The sequence below is a fragment of the Pristiophorus japonicus genome, chromosome 9, assembly GCF_044704955.1.
Source record: "Pristiophorus japonicus isolate sPriJap1 chromosome 9, sPriJap1.hap1, whole genome shotgun sequence".
Lineage (NCBI taxonomy): Eukaryota > Metazoa > Chordata > Chondrichthyes > Pristiophoridae > Pristiophorus > Pristiophorus japonicus.
In genome coordinates, this window is record NC_091985.1 from 36,857,358 (window position 1) to 36,875,379 (window position 18,022).

The 18,022-nt window shown below is 42.5% G+C and overlaps 1 protein-coding gene across 2 annotated transcripts in view; it reads right to left on the minus strand.

The window, feature by feature from the left end:
- The window catches only part of prkd3 (protein kinase D3), a 488,274-nt gene that overhangs the window by 339,406 nt on the left and 130,846 nt on the right, over positions 1-18,022 (minus strand). The gene's annotated exons all lie outside the window — the stretch shown is intronic.

The following is an 18,022-nucleotide window of genomic DNA, read 5'->3' on the forward strand; positions in this document are numbered from 1 at the left end:
ATCCCTTTCATTATTTTAAATGTTTCTATAAGATCACCCCTCATCCTTCTCAACTCCAAGGAGTAAAGGCCCAGTCTACTCAATCTATCATCATAAGGTAACCCCCTCATCTCCAGAATCAGCCTAGTGAATCGTCTCTGTACCCCCTCCAAAGCTAGTATACCCTTCCTTAAGTAAGGTGACCAAAACTGCACGCAGTACTCCAGGTGCGGCCTCACCAATACCCTGTACAGTTGCAGCAGGACCTCCCTGCTTTTGTACTCCATCCCTCTCGCAATGAAGACCAACATTCCATTCGCCTTCCTGATTACCTGCTGCACCTGCAAACTAACTTTTTGGGATTCATGCACAAGGACCCCCAGGTCCCTCTGCACCGCAGCATGTTGTAATTTCTCCCCATTCAAATAATATTCCCTTTTACTGTTTTTTTTCCCCCCCAAGGTGGATGACCTCACACTTTCCGACATTGTATTCCATCTGCCAAACCTTAGCCCATTCGCTTAACCTATCTAAATCTCTTTGCAGCCTTTGTGTCCTCTACACAACCCGCTTTCCACTAATCTTTGTGTCATCTGCAAATTTTGTTACACTACACTCTGTCCCCTCTTCCAGGTCATCTATATATATTGTAAACTGTTGTGGTCCCAGCACCGATCCCTGTGGCACACCACTAACCACCGATTTCCAACCCGAAAAGGACCCATTTATCCCGACTCTCTGCTTTCTGTTAGCCAGCCAATTCTCTATCCATGTTATTACATTTCCTCTGACTCCGCGTACCTTTATCTTCTGCAGTAACCTTTTGTGTGGCACCTTATCGAATACCTTTTGGAAATCTAAATACACCACATCCATCGGTACACCTCTATCCACCATGCTTGTTATATCCTCAAAGAATTCCAGTAAACTAGTTAAACATGATTTCCCCTTCATGACCCTGCTGCAACACACAAATACACATTCTATTGGTTTTATATTTCTGTAAAATAGCTGATTTGTAAATGTTTGTACCACAGCCCATTTAATCATTCCGATCTAGAAAAGCAGTTTTAAGAAAACTGGCACAAAGTACCATTTTGCATACATCAGCCTATAAATTCGTCTCGGGCGTTGGCGCAAAACATCGGGGATTGGTTCAGCTGCCCATGATACTCAATGTAACTGAATATCAGGCGCTGTGTATAATGGGCAGCAGATCCGATCACCCCCTCCCGCTCGTTTTGCGGCACTACCCGAGACAAATTTCTAGGCCATCGAGTGGTTCCAGGACTTAACATTGGGTGACATTTTACTTTTAGATCAGCAGAAGGTCTCCGGTGTAGTTAATGTTGGCTGGGCCGAGAGTATCAATTTGCCTCTGGGTTGGGGGGGGGGGGGGGAGGAAATCAGCCAGGGTTCCTGTTCCTAATTGCTGTCCAGTGACCCTTGCTGGAAAGCGCACAGAGGACAATGGGACTGAGCTTTTTCAACACTCACTGGGTTGACATGAAGGATGGCTATTTGTGCAAGGTAACAGATGGCATTTCCAGTACAAGTCGAATGAGAGGCAATGTCTTCAGGAGGGGGAGAGAAAATTGGGCCGGGGGGGAAAGAGGGGAATTTGGATCAGGAGCTCGATACAATAAGGATAAATAGGAAGTAGTTTGCACGTCAGATTTCTGTGCTTGCACAAGTGTTCAAATTATCTTCAGCCTCCCATTGTATCTGTGGTACTATATAATGGTATCTCAAAATCTCCTGCGACCTCATTGTTTCGGTGCAAATATTGGAAATTTCAAAGCAAAATCATCAAATTTGGGATGCCATCTTGTTGCTGTATTCATAAGATTACATAGAAATGACATCACGGAATCAAACCGTTTGGACCAGTCGGTGTTGTCCATCCTGTTCCCATCTCCCTTAATTCCTCTATTCTTAAATTCAAATGCTGTCTCTGCTTCAATTGCCAACTCCAGAAGTATAATTCCACATAAATAAACACATTCTCATGCTCTTCATCCTAAATCTGTCACATTTAATCTTGCATTTATATCCCCTGGTTCTAAAGCCTTCAACCACTAAAAATGGCCTTTTCCTATCTACTATCTCTCATCCCCCCATCATTTTAAACCTTTAATCTGTGGCCTAATGAAAACAGTCCTAATTTTTCAAGTATCGCTTAATATTTGTACTTCCTCATACCAGGCAGCATCCTAGTGCATCTGTGCTACAACATCTCTATTGTCACAACATCCTGCCTAAGGTGTGAAGTCCAAAGCTGCACACTGTATTAACTTAAGAGTACATCTCACCAGAGACGAGAAGAAAGACAAAGAAGTAGTATTCCTATACAGAAACTTTTTCAAAACTTTAACTTTATTTTAAACTTCCTTTTGTCCTTTTTGGAATTTGTGTTGATTTGAATTTCTTCAGAGATCAGATGAGGTGAGAAGAGTAGACCAATTTTATTTCTTGAAGCACTGAGTTATCAGAGCTGGACGGTGGAGAGAGAGAATTTGAAGGAGATTGATGCATACGCTGGAACACTGCATCAGCAGACTGGCAAGTGTACCTCCTGACTGCCTTCATGGGGAGAAGTTTCCATTTCTTTCCGCGAGCTTAGCGCCCAAATTCCAATGTAATTAGGGCGGAATCAGCCAAACCAGCGCAACAGGTCGGGGAATTTGAAATGTAGGCAAGTTACGCCCAAAACCACTTATGCTCGTGTTTTCTGCGATCTTTTATGCTTGTTTCAAGATTCAATTTGTCTGAATCAGGCCCTGGCCACAAAAATGGCCACGCCCCCAGATTGCATTGGCTCGAGAAAGCTCTTCAAATTGCGTCCATTCTCTTAAGTACACAGGCATTCGTACGCACATTTTTAAGAGTTTTTTTATATCGACAAATATTTAATTTACTCAGAAACTAACTGGTGCTTAAACTATTAAATGGTTCAGTATTTTTTAGTGATTTTAAACCAGGTTACTCCCAAGCGAAGGACTGGACGTCTTATTTAAAATGCTTATTTTTGGTGATGAACCTATTTTCAGCTGTATGAATGAGATTACACCAGGTTACCACTCTTGAATAGATACATTTCAATGGAAAGAAAAAAATAGGAAACGATTACGTTCTATTACCCTGCCCGATTCCACTAGTTCATGGAAGATTTTAAGTTTGTGATTATGCAAATTAATTTTAGTGGAAACTTGAAGTTTAACGCAATCAGCGCAATTCCCCGCGAGAAACACTACCCCCACATGTTTATAATGAGATCTAGCTCTATATCCCCTCAAGATGTCACCATTTGCTTATTTTAATTACTATATATAGTTTATATAAAACTTTAAATGATTTTGCAGTACTCCTGGAGTGAAGGTTGGGACCTATCAGCTGCTTCACCAAGTTTGATAGGATTTGCCCAGATCAAGATCATCATGGGATTAAACACAAGTAAAATGGGATTAAGATCACAAAGCTCCTAAGGGCTATGGCACAATACTAGATAAGTACTGCTTTAGATGCAGATTTAGCCTCTGACTATTCCTAAGAAATATTGTGGCATGTAAAAGGAGTAATAGCCCTTTGTAGGGAGATTCAGAAGGTAGGCTGATTGCACAAGAGAACTGAGAATTATTCAATCCATAATTTTCAGGCTAAAATTGCTATCAATTCATTCTTTTCGATTGCCTGAAAGTACTACCAAAATGTAATGCATTAAGTTTCTGAATCAGTAATGTCACTGGACATGTGCAAGCATTCAAAATATTAATAAAGAATTAACAAGACTAACTAGTACAATATATTTGAGCAGTATACTAAATTGATTTATAAATATTTATGAAGTTTAGATTTGAAGCTGTCTTTCTCATCGTTCAATATTCCTACAAAAATATTAACTGTTCCCAGGCGAGATTTTTTTCTACTTTGCCAGCGCACAACCATTATACACTGTATGGCTCTGCTCGGATCTTTTTTAATGTAGTATTTTGAACGTATGTAGCATAAATGCTGCATTTTGCAATAACTTAACAGACATGATGTGTGGCTATGGTATCGAGTACAAAAAGGTAGAGTAATCCCAATGACTCAGCTGGTTAAAATAGTAGATCACTGAGGTATACAACACCAGGAAGCTCTAGGTTTGATCCTGGGTGTGTGTTGAGTTAGCTGGTCTCAGCTGAGTAGCAATAAGTTTGTTACGATCGGCCCCACAGTTAAGCAGAAGAAATCCAGCCAGTTTTCACACTTATGATTGGTATCCTTCAAAACCTGCTGAAAGCACATGTGTGTGGATGTTGGGCGAAGACAGGTTCAGGCGTAACCCTTTCCCCAGTAATCAAATAACCTTCAGCTTGCTCACAGTCAATGATCACACGTGAATAATGGTCACTTAAAGGACAACTGGTGCTTTGTGCAAAAATAACCCCTCAAGGATTCCAAGCCCTTTAATGAGTGAATCAATCGACGGGACATTTCTTAGTGTGACATCTGAGGCTGCGGGTACAGTGTGTCGCAGCAAGCCACACCTGCGAGACTTCAAAGGAGGGTGGACTATAGATCTGGTGCAGAAGCACAGATTTCGGAGAACATCTTGAGGCTTGAAGGGCCGAATGGCCTAGTCTTGCATCTATTTTCTATGAGTGGGGAGAACATCCAACAATCGTGATTACTCCTGGAAGCTTTTGGTGGGGTGAGGATAGAAATGGGGGGGGGGGGGGAAAACTGTCATTATGGGTGGAAAGGCTTTCGGGACAGATGAACGAGGTAGTAGCGGCAATAGGGGGGCTCACCCAGGCTGTCATTGATGCGAAGAACACTTTCTACTCTGCACCAAAATCAAGGGTTGATCCTGCAGCTGAGGATGACTACGAAGAAGAACCCGGGCCTTCCACAATGACACATTTTGGCTCTGTCCCGGTTGTAACCCAGCAGCAAGAAACACCGTGTCGGAAAAGAAACTGATTACACCTGGGGTTAAGGGGGGCAAGGAAGCAGAAATCTGCAACTATGGGCACGCGCAGGGGTAGCGGCATCTACTGGGGCAGGATTGGCATACAGCGCTAAGGAGGAGGATAGATGGCTTGTTTGTTTTTTGGTTGGTTTGATTGATTGTTTTGAAAGTTTTTAAAGTTATGAAGGTTTAAAGATAAGTCATGTTGAGGCTAATTACAACTGTGCTGTACAAATGTTTAATAAACATATTTATTTTGGACTTTTAACCTGATACCTGCACTTCATTTTTTAATGCTGCACTAATAAATATAGGATAAGGGAACGGACTCATAGCCTCACTCCTTGCAACCTATTAGTTTAAATGATACAGGAGCAGGTTCCAGTACTAAGGATGCTGCCTTATTCTAGGTCATTGATACATGCAACGCAGGACCATGGTGCATGTATCAATGACCCTGACCCAGGCTGGATCCATGAACTTAGTACAGGAACATGCTAATTTAATAACCCGACAAAATTATTATTGTATATTATTGTCCACCTAATCACTCCAAAACTCCATTAAAACATAAAAGATTTGTGGTGGGATTATTTAATAATAATGTAATGTCCAGTCTTTATTAGAAATCACTGCTGCTTTCCTATGAGCCTGGAGTGTCCTGCACTGTCTTCTGTGCATAGACCTTTGGCCTGGGATAGCAGTGGGCCACGTGGCTGGAGGACTTTCGGCCAGGGGCTAGCAGCAGCTGCAGTCGACGACGTGGAGAATCGGGAGAAGGCTTCACTTGATGGTTAAAGAAGATGACTCCAATTTGTCTGCTGCTTTTTATACCTGGTGGATGTAAAAGGCTTCCCTGCACTATTTGGAAGATTTTGGACAGTGAGAACATCACTGGAAAAAGGTGAAGATTTTTTCTTTTTTGCCAGCTTACATTTATCATCGCAGGAGCAGCATCATTTATTTTTATTTTTATACTTGCATATAGATCCTATTCGTTTTTTAAATTCACTAATAGTTTATTTATAAGAGACAGGGAGTCCCTTCGGCCGGGGATAGGAGCGGGCCAACACGGATTTCTCTAACTGCAGGTAAGGGTTTTCCCTACGGTGCTTCTAGGTTTTGTGCGGCGGTTTGAAAAATTTTGTTCGTGGGGAAAGTTGGCCTTATGCCCAGAAATGGCACGCAACCTTCTTTTACAGGTACACCAGTGCCAGAATGTTTGGTGCCAAATATTCTGCCGCTAGTAGTCGACGCCGGCGCCCCGACATTGGGGAATCTTTCAACTGAGCTTCAGTGCCAAAAAAATCACAGCAAAATTGGCACCATAAAAAGTAGGAGCAGGAGTTGGCCATACGGCCCCTCGAGCCTGCTCCGCCATTCAATAGATCATGACTGATCGTCTACCTCAACACCACTTTCCTGCCTTACCCTATAGCAAAGCAAATTATAATTTAAATGGAAAAAAATTGCAAAGTGCTGCAGTACAGATGGACCTGGGGGTCCTTGTGAATGAAACACAAAGTTAGTATGCAGGTACAGCAAGTAATCAGGAAGGCAAATGGAATGTTGGCCTTTATTGCAAAGGGGATAGAGTATAAAAGCAGAGAAGTCCTGCTACAACTGCACAGGGTATTGGTGAGGCAACATCTGGAGTACTGCGTATAGTTTTGGTCTCCATATTTCAGGAAGGATATACTTGCATTGAAGGCTGTACAGAGAAGGTTCACTAGGTGGATTCCTGAGATGAAGGGGTTGACTTATGAAGATAGGTGGAGTAGGTTGGACCTATACACATTGGAGTTCAGAAAAATGAGAGGTGATCTTAGCGAAACATATAAGATAATGAGGGGGCTCGACAAGTTGCATGCAGGGAGGATATTTCCATTCATAGGGGAAACTAAACTAGGGGACATAGTCTCAGAATAAGGGTCTACCTATTTAAAACTGAGATGAGGAGGAATTTCTTCTCTGAGGGTTGTAAATCTATGGAATTCTCTGCCCCAGAGAGCTGTTGAGTATATTTAAGGCAGAGGTAGACACATTTTTGAGCGATAAGGGAATAAAGGGTTATGGGGAGCGGGCAGGGAAGTGGAGCTGAGTCCATGATCAGATCAGCCATGATCTTATTAAATCAGACTCGAGGGGCCAGGTAGCCTACTCCTGCTCCTATTTCTTATGTTCTTCTTACTTGATTCCCTTAGTGTCCAAAACTCTATCAATCTCATTTTTGAATATATTCAACAGCTAAGCATCCAAAGCCCTTTGGGGTAGAGAATTTATAAGATTCACAACTCTCCATGAAGAAATTTCTCCTCATTTCAATTCTAAATGGCCGACCCCTTATCCTGAGATTAGAATCATGGAATTGTTACAGCACGGAAGGCGGCCATTCGGCCCGTCGAGTCCGTGCCGACTCTCGGCGAGTCCCACTCCCCTGCCCTTTCTCCGTAGCCCAGCAAATTTTTTTCCTTCAGATACTTATCCAACTCACTTTTGAAAGATAAAACTGAGTCTACCTCCACCACCCTTTCAGGTAGTGCATTCCAGATCTTAACCACTCGCTGCGTAAAATAGCTTTTTCTTACATCGCCTTTGGTTCTTTTGCCAATCACCTTAAATCTGTGTCCTCTGGTTTTCGCCTCTTCCAATGGGAACAGTCTACTCTATCCAGATCCTTCATGCTTTTGAACACCTCTATCAAATCTCCTCTCAACCTTCTCTGCTCGAAGGAGAACAACCCCAGCTTCTCCAGTCTATCAACAGAACTGAAGTCCTTCATCCCTGGAATAATTCTCATAAATCTTTTCTGCATCTTCTCTAAGGCTCACATCCTTCCTAAAGTATGGTGCCCAGAATTGGACACAATGCTCCAGTTGGGGGCGAACAAGTGTTTTATACAGATTCATCATAATTTCCACACTTTTGTACTCTATACCTACATTTATGAAGCCCAGGATCCAGTAAGCCTTTTTAACTGCTTTCTCAACCTGCCCTACCACCTTCAATGATACATGTGCAAATACCCCTCGTAGTCTATTACTTTGTTTGAACTATCTTTGACATGACAGAGTGATAGCTCTGGCATGTCACATAAACTCTTATTGGTTGGTTGTGTTGACCGGTCTTTCTGGACTGGCTGTTTTCATAAACAAATTAAAAACTATTAAGGATTTATCAGCCTGCTTCTTCCAATTTTGATTGAAATGTTGCCTACCTCCTACTGTAACTTAGCACTTTTTTTTAAAAAAACATCAAAGATGAACCAACCATAGAAACATAGGTGAGCCATTCAGACCGTCGAGCCAGTTCCACCATTCAAAGGGATCACGGCTGATCTGCATTCAACCCCATTTACCCGCCAAACCTCCATATCCTTTAATACCCTTCGCTAGCAAAAATCTATCATCTCAAATGTAAATGTATTAATTGTGCTAGCATCTACTGCTTTTTGTAGAAGAGATTTCCACACTTCAACCCCCTTTGTGTGAAGAAGTGTTTCCTAACTTCTCTCCTGAATGGCCTGGCTCTGATTTTAAGGTTATGTCCCTTTGTCTTCGACTCTCCAACAAACAGAGAAAGCTTCTCTCTACCTACCTCATCAATTCCTTTCAAAATCCTAAAAACCTCAATCAAATCATCCCTTAACCTTCTATTTCCGGGGAATACAAGCCAAGTTTATGTAATCTCTCCTCATAATGTAACCTTGGAGCCCGGGTACCATTCTGGTGAATTGCCACTTCCAATATATCCTTTCTAAGATGCAGTGCCCAGACTGTACACAGTACTCCAGAGATGGTCTAACCAGGGCTTTGTATAGTTGGAGCAAAACTTCAACACCTTTATATTCTAGCCCTCTAGATAGAAAGGCCAACATTCATTTACAAATGCAACAAAATATTTCTATATAGAAAAGCATAAAACCGGAAGGATGACAGACAAAACCCACCCTAGTCGCACGCAGGAAATAAAGAATTTCCCCCTTCTTCCACTTGATGGCATGACTCCTTCTTGGGGTCAAGTTCAATAGACACCAGAAAGGTCATCAACCTGAAATGTTCACTTTGTTTCAGTCTCCACTGATGCTGCCCGACATGCTCAGCATTTCCTGCATTTTCTGAATTTCTATCAGATTTCTAGCATCCGCAGTATCTTGCTTTTCATAGAACTTTAAATCATAAAAGGAGGCCATTCGATCCACTGTGTCGGCCAATAAAGAGCCTCATCCCACTTTCCAGCTCTTGGTCCGTAGCCTTGTAGGTTACAGCACTTCAAGTGCATATCCAAGTACTTTTTAAATGCTATGAGGTTTCTGCCTCTACCACCCTTTCAGGCAGTGAATTCCAGACCCCACCACCCTCTGGGTGAAAAAGATTCTCAACTCCCCTCTAATCCTTCTAAGAATTACTTCAATTCTATGCCCCCTGGTTATTGACCCCTCTGCAAAGGGAAACAGGTCTTTCCTATCCACTCTATCTAGACCCCTCATAATTTTATGCACCTCAATTAAGTCTCCCCCTCAGCCGCCTCTGTTCCAAAGCCTATCCAATCTTTCCTACTAGCTAAAATTCTCCATCCTTGTAAATCTCCACTGTATCCTCTCCATCTTCCCTGTAATGTGGTAACCAGAACTGTACAGTCATCATCATCATCATAGGCAGTCCCTCGAAATTAAGGAAGACCTGCTTCCACTTCATAAATGAGTTCTTAGCTGACTGAACAGTTCAATACAGGAATTACAGTCTCTGTCACAGGTGGGTCAGACAGTCATTGAAGGAAAGGGTGGGTGGGATTGGTTTGCCGCATGCTCCTTCCGCTGCCTGCGCTTGTTTTCTGCATGCTCTCGGCGACGAGACTCGAGGTGCTCAGCGCCCTCCCAGATACTCTTCCTCCACTTAGGGGGTCTTTGGCCAGGGACTCCCAGGTCTCAGTGGGGATGTTGCATTTTATCAAGGAGGCTTTTGAGGGTGTCCTTGAAACATTTCCTCTGCCCACCTGGGGATCGCTTGCCATGTAGGAGGTCCGAGTAGAGCGCTTGCTTTGGGAGTCTTGTGTCAGGCATGTGGACAATGTGGCCCACCCAACAGAGCTGGTCGAGTGTGGTCAATGCTTCGATGCTGGCCTGATCAAGGACGCTAATGTTGGTGCGTCTGTCGTCCCAGGAGATTTGCAGGATTTTGCGGAGACATCGTTGGTGGTATTTCTCCAGCGATTTGAGGTGTTTACTGCATATGGTCCACATCTCGGAGCCATACAGGAGGGCAGGTATCACTACAGCCCCGTAGACCATGAGCTTGGTGGTCTCTTCCTCAGGTGACCGAAGGCTGCGCTGGCGCACTGGAGGCAGTGTTGCACCTCGTCTTCGATGTCTGCCCTTGCTGATAATAAGCTCCCGAGGTATGGAAAATGGTCCATGTTGTCCAGGGCTGCGCCGTGGATCTTGATGACTGGGGGGCAATGCTGTGTGGTGGGGTCAGGTTGGTGGTATCCTTGTACTTGGCCTTCTTTGACCTTACAAAGACCTTTGACACTGTCAACCGCGAGGGACTATGGTGCGTCCTCCTCCATTTCGGCTGCCTCAAAAGTTTGTCACCATCCTCCGCCTGCTCCACGACGACAATGCAAGCCGTGATCCTGACCAACAGATCCATCACAGACCCATTCCACATCCGGACCAGGGTCAAGCAGGGCTGCGTCATTGCGCTAACCTTCTTCTCTATCTTCTTCGCTGCAATGCTCCAATGCAGAGCTGGTCTCCAGTCGTCTTGGTTAATCCTTGCCACTGGACCAAGACCTAGCTCTGTCAAGCCCGTGTGGTGGCTGGTGTGCAACGGCCACCACGTTAAAAAAATCCACCCACAGGCATCTTCCACCCTTCAGGATGCAGTTCGGGATCTGGAATATTAGGCCCTTCATCGAAACACCTGTGAACTCATCCCTTTTCGGCGTGGAAGCAAGTCATCCTCGCTTCGAGGGACTGCCTTTGATAATGATAGTGATGATGCTCCACCTCACATTCAACAAGCACTCCACTGGAGTGGAACTAAACTACAGAACCAGTGGGAACCTGTTCAACCTTCATCGACTCCAGGTCAGATCCAAGACCGTCCCGACCTCTCGTCGAACTCTAGTACGCGGACGACGCTTGCATCTGCGCACAGAGAGTGAACTCCGAGTCACCGTCAACCTCTTTACTAAGGCGTATGCACACTACACATCCGTAGGACAACCTGTACACAGTACTCTAGCTATGGCCTAACTAGTGTTTTATACAGTTCAAGCATAATCTCCCTGCTCTTAAATTCTATGCCTCGGCTAATAAAGGAAAGTACCATGTATGCCTTCTTAACCAACTTTTGAACAGATAGAGACAGTTTGAGAAAGACATAACAGACAGAGGGAGGGGGAGGGGGAGGGGGAGGGGGAGGGGGAGGGGGAGAGGGAGAGGGAGAGGGAGAGGGAGAGGGAGAGGGAGAGGGAGAAATGCGAGAGAAAGAGCGAGACACAGAGACAAAGGCAGAGAGAGACACAGGGAGCACTCACCCAAACACATTTGTTGCTCAAGATGTGTTACTTCTCTTCTCCCCACACCCCTGTGCCCCCCCACCCCCACTTGATGCATGCAGTTAGTGAGAGTCCAGACACTTTTACAATTGATAATGCATTCTGCATTTGAAACCAGTTAACGTTTGGCACTGACATAAATATAAACATCGGACTTAAGCCATTACAGTCTTTATTGGAATGACAACAAAAATTTATTATAGATGGGGTGCTGGGCTTCCTTTGATCCCAGCTTTTACGCATCAGTAACTTCATTTTATCTTTTTATTGTCTTCAATATTAACAAACAGAAAGAAAATCAGCAAGAATTTCACATGTTGATTTTGGCAAAGCTAGCCAGTCCTGCATGAATAAGAGCCCGAGGCTCAATTTTATTAAGGTATGAACAATAAAGGATGACAAAGTTACCAAATTCTCCAACAACGTTACAAACACTAATCCGTTTAACTGGCATTTATGAGACTGTTCACTTATTAAACATTAGAATTTAAAACTTTTAAAAATAATGCTTAAACAAGGTTAAGCTCATCGAACTAGTTATGGAGCCAACAAGTTTCAGTTACGGCTCGCAACATCCACTTAACTATGCGCCAGCAAATGTAAAATATTGCTATCAACTACAACCCCACCATCACTGTTCAGAAAGTAAGTCTGGATTATCAAAACAAGGCACTGTCATGTTATTCTTCCAAGCCTTTTCTAGAAATTATCTCTGTTGGGCATTATAAAATCTTTAGCAATTTAACAAGATATGAAGTAAACTTTCTGTTGATTAAGTCAGTCTGCCAATATGTACACTCACACACAGCTTTCTGGGAATATTTATTCCGAGTAGTGCTGACAATGTACAAAGACACTCTGCAACTGGATGTCATCACCGCAAATATAAACATGGGAAGGTTTTCATCCACGATTCCCACATGCTGGAATTGCATACCCAGTCATGGTATCTTTGGGAGGTGCCATGCAAAAACCAGAGAGAGTGAGCTGTAAAGGGAAGAAACCAAAGTGGATCTTCCCTGAACCACTTCCACAACTTCCAGGCAGCTAGGTTATGAGCAGTATTGGGAGAAGATTACCTGCCCTCAGGCCTATCTAGGAGGTACAGAATGAAAAGTGCATTAAAAGAGGAGGGAGTCTCACTGAGCTTTGGGGTACCACAGCTACTCCCAACAAATAGAAATATCTAACTCGCTCAACCCTGGAGGCTCTTTGATTTTTGTACGCCCAATGACACCCTGGCAATTGTTTGTACCCTCTTATGGGTTATTCTACATTAATCACACCAGGAACTTTGCCTTCATTCTGGGCTGACACTTCGGGGTAGCACTGAAGGAATTTTATGTTGTTAGAGATGCCATCTTTCAGATGAGGCGTCTGTGTGCTCGATGTGGCTGTAAAAGATTCCACTATTCAAAGGGGAGCAGTGGAATTCTCCTGGTATCCTGACCAACAGTTATCTCTCAACCAACACCATCGAAACAGATTCATCTGGTCACTTATCTCATTGCTATTTGAGGGAACTTACTGTACACAAACTGGACGTCACGTTTGCCTCTTATGACGGTGGCCACGTGTCAATACTACTTCCTAGGCCATCAACAACATGAAATATATAATGTCTTTCTTGCATGGCATATTAGAACCACGCCAAGCAAATACATCTCACTTAATCCTATTGCTTCAATGAGTTATGCACAAAAGTTGCAGGAATCTGAAGAGGAGAACTTAAACAGGACATCAGGTTGCAATAGCTAAGCAGATAGATAAAGGGATGAAATAAATATTGATAGCTGACTGAAATGAATATATTAGGACAGTATTTACGAGATTATTTTAAGCAACACTCGCTGTTGATGTTCGAGGCAAGAAGCAAATTGCTGCAATGTATGAAAAATATCCAAAGTTCTTCAGCAAGGAAGTAGCAGCGTTCCAAAATGCTGTGCAACAAAGCTTCAAACCCTCACCTTCTGAGATGTTTTAGACTCTCCCCACCCACCCGATCGCAACACTTCTTAGAAAATGCAAAGAAGTGAACACAACTCAAAAAATATTGTGCAATTTATGTGTAACATTTTGTTACATCACATGTCCTACCTCTACCAACATCGAAACATAAGTGACTGGATCTTTTTTTAAATGTACTATATAAAAAGAGACAGGTAAGGGTTACTCAATGTCCACAGTTTATGGCCTTTGAATCTCTTGACCGTGTAACTGTCTTGCAATGACTTCTAAAATTAGCATAGGTCAGTGCTGTCCAATATGTTAGCCACTAGCCACATGTGACTAATTGGGAATTCAAATGATTGCATTTCTGATTAGTAAATAAAAAATGAGACATGGACACCGTCATGGGCAAGTGATCACAATACTCATATCTGCATAGTGTAAACACTTATACATTTATCCTTTTGTACATTTGTTGGCAAGATGAAAAGCAGACTGTGCAAGTGCTTTTTGATCGTTGAGTTTACTTCCTTGGTTAATGAATGGCGTTAGATGTTTGTTAAGTACATAAACACACGTGAAATGTATTTATTTGTCCTGTTTGAATGTATGCAAGGTAATTTCTACTAAAATTCGTGCATGTGGCTAAAATGGTGTCACCATAGCCACACCTGTGTCAAGTCAGCAATTCCTCTTGGACTAGGGTCCTGAACTTAAGAAAAAGGTAACTTCGATGGTATGAGACGTGAGTTGGCTAGAATAGACTGGCGAGTGATACTTAAAGGGTTGACAGTGGATAGACAATGTCAAACATTTAAAGATCACATGGATGAACTTCAACAAATGTGCATCTCCGTCTGGAGTAAAAATAAAACGGGAAAGGTGGCTCAACCGTGGCTAACAAGGGAAATTAAAGATAGTGTTAAATCCAAGGATGAGGCATATAAACTGTCCAGAAAAAGCAGCAAACCTAAGGACTGGGAGAATTTTGTAATACAGCAGAGGAGGACAAAGTTTAATTAGGAGGGGGAAAATAGAGTATGAGAGGAAGCTTGCTGGGAACATAAAAACTGACTGCAAAAGCTTCTATAGATATGTGAAGAGAAAAAAAGATTAGTGAAAACAAATGAAGGTCCTTTGCAGTCAGATTCAGGTGAATTAATAATGGGGAACAAAGAAATGGCGGAGCACTTAAACAAATACTTTGGTTCTGTCTTCACGAAGAAAGACACAAATAACCTTCCGGAAATACTAGGGGATCGAGGGTCTAGTAAGAAGGAGGAACTGAAGGATATTCTTATTAGGCGGGAATTTGTGTTAGGGAAATTGATGGGATTGAAGGCCGATAAATCCCCAGGGCCTGATGGTCTGCATCCCAGAGTACTTAAGGAAGAAGCCCGAGAAATAGTGGATGCATTGGTGATCATTTTCCAACAGTCTATCAACTCTGGATCGGTTCCTATGGACTGGAGGGTAGCTAATGTAGCACCACTTTTTAACAAAGGAGGGAGAGAGAAAACGGGTAATTATTAGCCTGACATTAGTAGTGAGGAAAATGTTGGAATCAATTATTAAAGATTAAATAGCAACACATTTGGAAAGCAGTGACAGGATCGGTCCAAGTTAGCATGGATTTATGAAAGGGAAATCATGCTTGACAAATCTTCTAGAATTTTTTGAGGATGTAACTAATAGGGTGGTCAAAGGAGAACCGGTGGATGTGGTGTATTTGGACTTTCAAAAGGCTTTTGACAAGGTCCCACACAAGAGATTGATGTGAAAAATTAAAGCACATGGTATTGGAGGTAGTGTACTGATATGCATAGAGAACTGGTTGGCAGACAGGAAGCAGAGAGTCGGGATAAACGGGTCCTTTTCAGAATGGCAGGCAGTGAGTAGTGGGGTGCCGCAGAGCTCAGTGCTGGGACCCCAGCTATTTACAATATACATTAAATATTTTGGATGAGGGAATGGAGTGTAATATCTCCAAGTTTGCAGATGACACTAAGCTGGGTGGCGGTGTGAGCTGTGAGGAGGACGCTAAAAGGCTGCAGGGTGACTTGGACAGGTTAGGTGAGTGGGCAAACGTGTGGCAGATGCAGTATAATGTGGATAAATGTTATTCACTTTGGTGGCAAAAACACAAAGGCAGAATATTATCTGAATGGCGGCAGATTAGGAAAAGGGGAAGTGCAACGAGACCTGGGTGTCATGGTACATCAGTCATTAAAAGTTGGCACAGCAGGCGGTGAAGGTGGCAAATGATATGTTGGCCTTCATAGCTAGGGGATTTGAGGATAGGAGCAGGAAGGTCTTACTGCAGTTTTACAGGGCCTTAGTGAGGCCTCACCTGGAATATTGTGTTCAGTTTTGGTCTCCTAATCTGAGGAAGGACGTTCTTGATATTGAGAGTGTGCAGCGAAGGTTCACCAGTCTGATTCCCGGGATGGCAGGACTGACATATGAGGAGAGACTGGATCGACTGGGTCTGTATTCACTGGAGTTTAGAAGGATGAGAGGGGATCTCATAGAAACATATAAAATTCTGACGGGACTGGACAGGTTAGATGCAGGAAGAATGTTCCCGATGTTGGAGAAGTCCAGAACAGGGGACATAATCGAAGGATATGGGGTAAGCCATTTAGGATTGAGATGAGGAGAAACTTCTTCACTCAGAGTTGTTAACCTGTGGAATTCTCTACCGTAGAGAATTGTTGATGCCAGATCATTGGATATATTCAAGAGGGAGTTAGATATGGCCCTTATGGCTAAAGGGATCAAGGGGTATGGAGAGAAAGCGGGAAAGGGGTACGGAGGTGAATGAGGAGCCATGATCTTATTGAATGGTGGTGCAGACTCGAAGAGCCGAATGGCTGACTCCTGCACCATAGGCTGACACTTGAGTGCGGAGGGAATGATGCATTATCAAAAGTGCTGCATTCAGGGGAGACATTAAACCGAGACCCTTTCTCCTTGCTCAAATGGACTTAAAAGATCCCACAGCACTATTCAAAGAAGAACAAGAAGTTCTTCCAATGTCCTAACCAACATTCATCCGTCAACCAACAGCTTATCGAGTCATTTATCTCGTTTGCCATTTTTGGGATCTCGCCAAGAACAAATTGGCTGCTACATATCTGTCTACATAAAAGTTAATACTTTTCAAAAGTAACTCATTGATTGTGAGGTGTTTTGAGATAACTGCAATTTATTTCTTTACCCATCCATCATCAGATATATAACATGCAATACAATACAGATCTCAATTTATAAGAAATCTTCCATGTATCTAAAACTGCAATATATGTATTTTAAAAAAAAATACAGATGTTTCATGGTAGCCCAACAGAATGCAAATTAATTCCCATGGTTCGCCACAATAAATGTTCCTGTTTTCAGTCATGGTAGAGGACTGGCAACAAACTATCACCTTGGCCAACTATTTGAGGGAATTATGAATGAATTTTATCCCTTATGAATTAAATCAGGAGTGTGATCAAGGCAAGGATATGTAAATTGCAGCCCATGGGGCACAGAATGCCCTGAATCTCTGGCAACATTTGACCTGGTTGAAGCTTCAGCCTTGAAAGCAACTGTTCTTCGTGCATTTCTTTCATTGGTTTAGGATGGAGGCACCAACATACACAAGTAAGTGGTCCACAAAAACAAATTGCTTGGGCACCCCCAGCTTAAACCATCAGACAAACCCAATTTTACATGTCATTGAACCACAATATAGTACTGATTCCAAGTTAATAATTTTAACCAATTTTCAGAAAAAAACATAGTTGAAGTAAAGTGCCTGGGTTTCAGATTTCCCATTGTTCTGCTGGGTTATTAATAATCCAATTAATTAACAGTTCCATATTACTCTTATTCTACAAAAGTTTATTTGATCAATTTCCAAATATATTACACTGATCAATTATTCAAGTGAACACACAACTGGTGGAGGAGGCAGCTATGTTGTAGTCTGAAAAATATGCATCAATAACTAGTCATTCAGGGAGCCTGATCAGCCCAAGAGTGATACATTCAGTTGATCAATCACTCGACTACAGACCACACCAGTGTTGTACAGCTATGTAGTATTTATTTAAAACAAACTGGACTAAAGCCAGACCATACAGAGATCTCACATACTTCTGCATCTCTCTCTCCATTCCCCCTCACCCCCACAAGTCTCAAATACACTGGTCGTCTACATTATACGCAATTCCTCATGTAACTTATCATCTTGGCATATTCCGCAATGAAAATTAACTTGTTGCCATCTTTCTGACAATAGACGAGACTTAAAATCAATACTAATCACTCAATTGTATTATTTAACATTACACGCATTCCTTTGCTCGAGTCATCCAAGGTACACATGAGTTCTTTCAGGCTTTATCTGTTGGGAAACCCTACACTGGGGAAAATATATACACGAATTACCCATTTAAATCAATCAATTAATTAACCATTTCAGACTTATCTGAGGTGTGGAGAGTCGACTCGGGAACAATTTGCACTTGTATAGCACTTTTAGAGTAATAAAACATTCTAAGGCATTTCACAGGAGCGATTATCAAA